Raw genomic sequence first — 9,691 nt, 5'->3', positions numbered from 1 at the left:
AAATATATGTATATGTGCTTGTGTGCGTGTGTGTGTATGGAGTGATCAGAAAAAAAATGTATATACTGTATTTATACATTTAATTGTCTTTTATTTTAAATCACACATTTCTTAGCAGTCATACCCAGGATTAGAACCCATGACCTGTTACACTAACAGCAGACACTTTACTGATGGAGTTATTTGCTCCTGTAGAGGAAGCATGAGAATTCTAACTAAATGAAGTTACGTGTAATTGTCAGAGAAGTATCTTCATATAGTTAAATTTCTCATATTTCCTATACAGGAGCAACAGCTTAATCAGTAAATTGTCTGCTTCCAGTGTAACAGGTTGTGGTTTCTAATCCTGAGTGTGACACTTGTAAAATGTGTATATTCAGTATAATAAAGAGGGTGTGATTTGCAGCTATCAATTAACTTAATTCAATTCAATGGTGTCACAGAATGGGAGGAGAGGTGCCCCCCTTCAGAGCAGGAGCCCGACGGCAGATGACTCCGTTACCTCCCAGAGTTCTGCCTCTGGCTACAGCCTTACTACTTCAAGCAGCAGAGAAACTGCAAACATCACATAAGGAACTTGAAGACATTGAGCAAGCTCAGCTGAAAATGGGTACGCTGTTACTGACTATTACTACTATGGGGTATATGCAATTGCGGTCGAATTCCCGAAAATGTCAAAAAACATGAAATTTTCGCCCCCCCCCCCCCAAAAAAAAATCGACAATGCAATTCAGTACTTTTCGTCAAAAAAACGGGCATTCCAAATTCGACTTTTTGAAATTCGACATTTGTCAAATTCGACATTTCTGCAACGGTACAAATGCGGCATTTCGACAAAAGTATATTCAATTGAAGATTGTAAATTCGACAACAGTGCTTTTAGACAGTAAATTCGTCATTTTCAATCCGCCACACTTTGCTGGCGGAATCTAATAAAAAAATTAAAAAACATGTTTTTTTGTGTGTTTTTTTTTTATTGGTAATAGCATATCTATTTATATTGGAAGGGATTAGGTACTTGGTTTGTCTATTTAGGAGGCACAAGTATTATTTATATATTTTTAAAAATACATATATATTTTTTTTTTGTTTTTTTTATGGAATGGGGTAAAAATCAGAAAAAAAAATGCGTGGGGTCCCCCCTCCTAAGCATAACCAGCCTCGGGCTCTTTGAGCCGGTCCTGGTTGCCAAAATACGGGGAAAAAAATGACGGGATCCCCCGTATTTTAACAACCAGCACCGGGCTCTGCGCCTGGTCCTGGTGCAAAAAATACGGGGGACAAAAAGAGTAGGGGTCCCCCGTATTTTTTGTACCAGCACCGGGCTCCACTAGCTGGACAGATAATGCCACAGCCGGGGGACACTTTTATACCGCTCCCTGCGGCCGTGGCATTAAATACCCAACTAGTCACCCCTGGCCGGGGTACCCTGGAGGAGTGGGGACCCCTTCAATCAAGGGGTCCCCCCCAGCCACCCAAGGGCCAGAGGTGAAGCCCGAGGCTGTCACCCCCATCCATGGGCTGCGGGTGGGGGGCTGATAGCCTTGTTGAAAATGTAAGAATATTGGTTTTTACAGAAGAACTACAAGTTCCAGCAAGCCTCCCCGCAAGCCGGTACTTGGAGAACCACAAGTACCAGCATGCGGGGGGGAAACGGGCCCGCTGGTACCTGTAGTTCTTCTGCAAAAAAAATACCCAAATAAAAACAGGACACAGACGCCGTGAAAGTATAACTTTATTACATACATGCCGACACACATACTTACCTATGTTGACACGCCGACTCTGGCTACGTCTCCAATGTCGACGTCTGGGGTACCTGAAAATAAAATTATACTCACCTGATCCAGTGTCCGGTTCTTTTATTGTAATCCACGTACTTGGCAAAACAAAAAAAGCATTTACCCGAATCAGACGGACTGAAAGGGGTCCCATGTTTACACATGGGACCCCTTTCCCCGAATGCTGAGACCCCCCCGTGACTCCTGTCACAGAAGGTCCCTTCAGCCAATCAGGAAGCGCCACTTCGTGGCACTCTCCTGATTGGCTTTGCGCGTCTGAGCTGGCAGACAGCGCATCGCACAGCTCCCTCCATTAGTTTCAATGGTGGGAACTTTGCGGTCAGCGGTGGGGTTACCCGCGGTCAGGGACCTTCTGTGACAGCAGTCACGGGGGGTCTCTGCATTCGGGGAAAGGGGGACCCCTTTCAGTCCGTGTGGATCGGGTAAATGCGTTTTTTTGTTTTGCCAAGTATGTGGATTACAAATATCACAGGACACTGGATTTAGGTGAGTATTACGTTTGTTTTCAGGTACCCCGGATTCGTCGACATTGGAGACGTGGCAGTCGGTGTGTCAACATAGGTAAGTATGTATGTGTCGGCATGTGTGAAATAAAGTTGTATTTTCACGGTGTGCGTGTCCTGTTTTTATTTGGGTATTTTTTTTGCAGAAGAACTACAGGTACCAGCGGGCCCGTTCCCCCCCGCATGCTGGTACTTGTGGTGCTCCAAGTACCAGCTTGCGGTGGAGGCTTGCTGGGACTTGTGGTTCTTCTGCAAAAAAACAATATTCTTTAATTCTTACACATGGCTATCAGCCCCCCATCCGCAGCCCATGGATGGGGGGGGACAGCCTCAGGCTTCACCCCGGCCCTTGGGTGGCTGGGGGGGGGACCCCTTGATTGAAGGGGTCCCCACTCCTCCAGGGTACCCCGGCCAGGGGTGACTAGTTGGGTATTTAATGCCACGGCCGCAGGGAGCGGTATAAAAGTGTCCCCCGGCTGTGGCATTATCTGTCCAGCTAGTGGAGTCCAGTGCTGGTACAAAAAATACGGGGGACCCCTACTCTTTTTGTCCCCCGTATTTTTTGCACCAGGACCAGGCGCAGAGCCCGGTGCTGGTTGTTAAAATACGGGGGATCCCTTGTCATTTTTTTCCCCGTATTTTGGCAACCAGGACCGGCTCAAAGAGCCCGAGGCTGGTTATGCTTAGGAGGGGGGACCCCACGCAAATTTTTTTCTGTTTTTTACCGTTTTTAAACATTTTTAAAAATCAAATCAAAATCCGTCAAATCGGCCGTTTTTCGGCAGCGGGACTGTCGAATTCGTTTTTTATTGAATATGTCGAATTCCGGCACCCACCTGCCGGAATTCGACGGTCGAATTGTGTCGAATTTAAAAATGGGCGAAAAAGTGCCGCAATTCGCCCGGAATTGCATATACCCCTATGTGTTCTCACTTGTTTATTAGATTCCTCAGGGTGATTCGGAAGGGTCCCCTAAAGAACGGAGACTTATTTCATTCATTGGTTATTTCCCAACATTTTGACAAATAGCACCATTTATGATATATGGTTGTTAATGCTATATTTATTTATTATCAGTTATTTATATAGCGCACACATATTCCGCAGCGCTTTACAGAGAATATTTGGCCATTCACATCTATCCCTGCCCCAGTGGAGCTTACAATCTATATTCCCTACCACACGTACACGCACACACATTCATACTAGGGTTAATTTTTGTTGGGATCCAGTTGACCTACCAGTATATTTTTGGATTGAGGGAGGGAACCAGAGTACCTGGAGGAAACCCGCACAAGTACGGGGGGAGAATATACAAACTCCGCACAAGTAGAGCCATGGGCCAATATTTACTAAAAAAATCGAGTTTGTCCGATTTGTGTTTTTTTTTCTAAGTCCCAACACGGGAATTCAGTTCACTAAGCACACAGTGTTTGGACTATTCGTAATGGTTTGAATGACAAAGTTCAGAAATACGAATGAATAGACCATCGGTCAAACGCGGCTGTTATTTCATACAACACGGGTATTCACTATTCATTCGTATTTGGGTGTTAGTCTCTGAGTGCTCAATTGCGGTCGTATTTTTTTGCGATTCGTTAAAAAAAGCCGCAAAAAAATAGACCTGCTTTTTCCAGGCGTGTTTACATGTGTTGTAACTAACAAATCAATCACACCTGAATTATGATGCCTATAAAAGGATCTTAGGCCCATTTCAATCCACCTACTCTCAGAAATGGCAGCAGGACTGTGGGCCAGTGATATTTTGTGTGCTGTGGGATTCCTCAGACTCAGACATCAGCCTGTAAGTGCAGATTGGGAATTTGGAAAGGATCCCACTGGTGGCGCAAAGATATCCCAGCGGTGTTATTATTTACCGTAGAATACACTCTTCGTTATTATCTCCGGAGAAAGTCCATCAAATTTCCAGAGAATAGTCCATGTGGAGATTCAGTTCAATATGTAAATATGTGGAGAAAGCACAATGGGTATATAAAAGTTCAATATGTGCCCCCAAACAATAAAAAATGTAAAAGATGATGTGACTTCTGCCCGGATTCCTTAAACTAGGTCCAATCAGGAAGTGCAGATGATATCGGTAAGGTTCACCACAATGTGGATATAGTATGCGTGCTCCTCACATGTGTGCTTACTTCTATACACTTGAAAGAAAACTTATAAAGGTTTCTTTGTGCGGGGTATTTCTTCTATTCAATTTTCATGCATAAAACATACAAGATAAAATTCATCTAGGCATGATGCTCACAATAAGGCTTACTTCAAGAGACGCCGTTCTTTCATATAGCGGTTTCTTTCTCTGCAAGCCCGTTTGTCGTTCTCAGTCGTCCCGTGGTGCGTATTTTGCTCAATTTAAAGCAAAAAGCACGAGGACCTAGACGTCACCATCAGTGCTATGCGTTCCGCACGATTTGGAACGCATAGACACATCGCTGCTATGGTAACCCATGATAGGCGGGGGCTAGGACGTACTACAGCCGCGTCATGCGTTCCACAGACAGTGGAGCGCACAAGGGCGGAAGTGAGGCGAGACTTCCGGTATATCCACACACGCGGCGGCCTGAACCCTCCGGAAGTTCGGCGGAAGTTGTGTGCGTTCCACATAACATGGAACGCACACCAGTTTATTGAACCACACGTATTTTTATAGGAGTGGAACCAATAATTAGGATTGTAACACTATCAATAAGCACTTACAACTTACTCAAGCCTACCTGTATAAAACGATATAATTAAATATTTCATTGTTTGATTGATTCACGCCCAGGAAGGGGCGGGTACATATCACACACCTCATAAATACAGGCATATTCTCCCACTCACATGCACCTTGATAAAGACTCATTAGTAGAAACGCGTTGGTGGAGCATGTGATATTCTGGGGACCACACGAATCAGCACACTCAGCTACACAGTGAGATATCCCGGGTTACCATCTGTTTCACTGTTGGGCTGCGTTGTTAAATATCTTGATTTGCTGATACAGTTGTGGCATATTAGCCAGAAATTGTTTTAAAGATTTTTTGTTTTAATAAATATACATTAATCCTAATGTACTCCCTCGTGTTTTTTGCTTTAAATTGAGCAAAATACGCACCACGGGACGACTGAGAACGACAAACGGGCTTGCAGAGAAAGAAACCGCTATATGAAAGAACGGCGTCTCTTGAAGTAAGCCTTACTGTGAGCATCATGCCTAGATGAATTTTATCTTGTATGTTTTATGCATGAAAATTGAATAGAAGAAATACCCCGCACAAAGAAACCTTTATAAGTTTTCTTTCAAGTGTCTAGAAGTAAGCACACATGTGAGGAGCACGCATACTATATCCACATTGTGGTGAACCTTACCGATATCATCTGCACTTCCTGATTGGACCTAGTTTAAGGAATCCGGGCAGAAGTCACATCATCTTTTACATTTTTTATTGTTTGGGGGCACATATTGAACTTTTATCACATATTTACATATTGAACTGAATCTCCACATGGACTATTCTCTGGAAATTTGATGGACTTTCTCCGGAGATAATAACGAAGAGTGTATTCTACGGTAAATAATAACACCGCTGGGATATCTTTGCGCCACCAGTGGGATCCTTTCCAAATTCCCAATCTGCATTAGAACCCCTTGGTGTGTGTGGTGACACATCAGGATAAGATCCCACTACAGGCAGCAAAGGGAGTGCGCAGGAAAATATCTTAAATCTTGGTTACCATCAGCCTGTAAGTAACCAGGGCCAAGAAATTGAATATGGTCAGCAGGTTGTACAGGTTCCGCAGAGGCTGCGCAGGCCTCGTGTTTTTAGAGGGCGTTTAAACTTGAACGCATTGTCCGATGATACGGTCATACAGATGTTCCGTCTAAATCGTAACAACATTTTCTGTCTGTATGACCTTGTCAAACTGGGCCTAGACCCTGAGACAGCACGCTCTCGCTCTGTCTCAGGCCTGCACAAACTCCTGGCTGTGTTGCACTTTATGGCTACTGGCAGCTTTCAGGCTGTGTCTGGGGATGTCATAGGAATCTCACAGCCCTCATTTTCAAGAATATTAACACAGGTGATGTATACCTAACTACCTCCTCTGTTTTTGGTTGGTTTTAATTACTCGGTGGCCAGTTCTGTCCTAAAATCTCATGTTTAATTTTCTTTCAAATAAACACACAGGTGTTGGCTGTTTTGCAGCCCCACATCGATGCCTCAATCTGCTTGCCTACCCAGGAGTCTCAGTGGCATGCCGTCAGGGTAGCTTTCTATGAGCTGGCTAGCATGCCCAATGTGCTGGGAGCCATAGATTGCACACACATTCAGCTGAGACCACCTAGGGGCAGGCAGCACATCTATACTAATCGTCATCTAGAGCACTCCACAAATGTGCAGGTGGTTTGTGATGCAAATCTCAAAATAATGAGTGTTGTTGCTGGTTACCCTGGGGGCTGCCATGACTCCTTCATCCTCAGTCAGTCATCCCTCTTTGATAAGTTTGAGGACGGACAAATGCCAGATGGGTGGCTGCTGGGTATGTAATTTGATATGTGTAGGCCTGCGTCTACTTTGTCCAAATACAGGGGCAGATGTATTATCCTGGAGAAGGCATAAGGAAGTGATAATCCAGTGATATGTGCAAGGTGATAAAGGCACCAGCCAATCAGCTCCAATATGTACATTATCATTTAAGGACAGATTGCCCGCTGCCTTTATTACCTTGCACATATCACTGGTTTATCACTTCCTTATGCCTTCTCCAGGTTAATACATCTGCCCCACAGTGTGTTACTTATGTGTTGCTGTATCTTAACATGAATCACGTTACTATATCTGTCTTTTAGGTGATGGAGGATATGGCTGTTTCTCTTGGCTTCTAACTCCATTGTCCCGACCTGATACCCCTGCTGAACACAATTACAATCATGCACATAACTCCACGCGGAATGTGATAGAAAGATGTTTTGGTGTGCTGAAATCTAGGTTTCGGTGTCTGGATAAGTCTGGTGGCCTTTTGTTGTATAGTCCCTTGAAGGTGACTCAAATTGTGCTCTGCTGCTGCTTTCTTCATAACATGTGTTTGCAACAACATCTGCCACATGTTGAGGAGGAGGAGGATGAAGAAAGCAGCCAGCAAGCAGAGGAATTAGAGACATCTGGTGATACTTGGAGTACAGATGTAGGGAGGCAGGTTAGGCAAGACCTCATAAATAATTATTTTTAAGGTAAGTTTTGTTTGCTTCTTTCATTTGTTGTGTAAGGCTAAATATATGTTGCCCCATTTTCAATTAAAAACCATTACTCAGAATGTGTCTGTCTCCTTGAGACATACAAACATACCCTCGCTTTATGCTATACAAATGTAGCATGTGTATTGTGTTTATTTAAAAACTTAAAACAACAGATTATGAGTTGTATTCATGAAGTCTGGATAAGTGTTAATAAACTTGGATTGAAAATTTATTACAAGCACACAGTATTACCACATAGTAATTTATTTTGTATTTTACTTTATGATCGTGTGTAACGTCCTAATGCACAGGTTCTCAAACTCGGCCTTCACAGTGCATGTTTTGCAGGTAACCCAGTAGAAGCACAGGTGTATGAATTACTCACAGACACATTTTAAAAGGTTCACAGGTGGAGCTAATTATGTCACTTGTGATTCTGTGAGACCTGCAAAACATGCACTGTGTGGGGTCCTGAGGCCCGAGTTTGAGAACCTGTGTCCTAATTAAACAGTCCTCCACACATAATATGTTAGTCTTGAGGAATACATGTGTCCCTATGTGTGATGCTCCATCGTATTTAAGGGACACAAACTTAGTCTCATCCAAAAAAAAAAATATTTCGGAATGTTTGCTGCAGTAAACTTGCTGATTTGTAAGTAAATACACAGTTTGCCACATATATACATTATTATACACATTATTTGTGGGGGGGTTTTAAAAGTAAAATTTCTTTGTTTCTGCATCATGTGTAAGAAACTGATTACTCATTTTTAACACACACAAACATGGCCCAACAATAATGACATTCATTTTGGCACTGAATTATCTAAATTCAATCACAACATATTAAAACATTTTTAGCCAACTCAATTGTGTTATTCTTGTAATGTTGTATAGAGAAGAAAGGTAAAAGAGTTAACAATCACATTGTAATTTGTATTGGTCATGGATGAATCTGCATGGCTGCCAATTATTCTGCCTGCAGGATATGAGAATGATTGGAATCTAGAAAGAGTAATGATTAGAAAAAAATCAAGTTGTCTGGTTACTTCCTGCTAAAGACATTCTGCCTGGCTGCCAATTATTGTGTCTGCAGGATATGAGAATGATTGGAATCTAGAAAGAGTAATGATTAGAAAAAAATCAAGTGGTCTGGTTACTTCCTGCTAACATCTATGTGCAGCTCAAACAACATTTCCCTCCTCCAAAAAAATTCAAAGATGGTAAAGAATAAATGTGCATACAAATTTCCTGTTGTTGTTTGTACCACTTATAATGAATGATGTTGTACAAATTGTCAAGGAGCTAAGTGTTATATCTATTTTGACAAACACACACTTACTAAGTATTTTGATGTACTTCTCTGAAATTAAAAATGTGAGGTTTATTTGTTAATTTTTTTTGGGTGGCTGCTTGTCCTGCCCTTTGCCTTTACCACTGTCATGTTGGCGTGCTCTGGTGGAGCGTCTTGGTGGTGATGACACTGGCGTGATATTTGGAGTAGTCATACTAGAACTGCTGCTTGTTTGCTGTTGGTGCATGGATCTGAGTGTTTCATTGAGGTTAGTGAAGGTGGCATTGAGTTCACGTGTAGCAGCATTTTGATTGTCTACAATTCGGAATAAAGTTTCATTTATCTTTTGATTGTTTTGAAAAATGTTCATATAGCTTTGCTGTTGTCTGTGCTGTTCTTCCATTAGTCTGTGCTGTTCTTCCATTATGCGCTGTAAGTTGCCCATGACCTGTGTAATGTCTGCACGCATGAGTTGCATGGTATTGCCAATTATCGTGGTTTGTTCATTTTGTCTACTCATATTTCTGGTTATTCTTCTGAGGTGACGTGGTAGGCTTGCAAACATTTGTGTCTGCCTACGCAGGCAATCTTCATTAGTGGCCTGCTGTCTAGCCCAAATGTTCCAAAACACGTTATCAGGGCCTTGTGTTACTGGTGTTGTTGGGCTGTGTTGTGGTGGTGGTGTGCTTTGCTGTAGTGGTGTACTCACAGGTGCTGGGGGCCTGATTCCTTAGCTAAATGGCTGCATTTCTAACATGATTGTCTCATCCATGTCACTGTGTTGCTGTTGTTGCGGAGGGATGCTGTTACCAGGACTAGAAGCTGAAATTTAGAAAAATTATCCGTTAGCTATCCA

At 42.8% G+C, this 9,691-nt stretch overlaps 1 long non-coding RNA gene across 1 annotated transcript in view; it reads left to right on the top strand.

The window, feature by feature from the left end:
• The first annotated feature begins 446 nt into the window (after nt 1-446).
• LOC134987602 (uncharacterized) overlaps nt 447-9,691 on the top strand; it is a 10,220-nt gene continuing 975 nt past the window's right edge. The window contains exons 1-2 of the long non-coding RNA XR_010193212.1: nt 447-610; nt 7,155-7,535. This is a non-coding gene — a long non-coding RNA (uncharacterized LOC134987602). The remainder of the gene's footprint in view (nt 611-7,154; nt 7,536-9,691) is intronic.

The sequence above is a fragment of the Pseudophryne corroboree genome, chromosome 2 (genome assembly GCF_028390025.1).
Source record: "Pseudophryne corroboree isolate aPseCor3 chromosome 2, aPseCor3.hap2, whole genome shotgun sequence".
Lineage (NCBI taxonomy): Eukaryota > Metazoa > Chordata > Amphibia > Anura > Myobatrachidae > Pseudophryne > Pseudophryne corroboree.
This window is presented reverse-complemented; position numbering and strand designations above follow the sequence as displayed.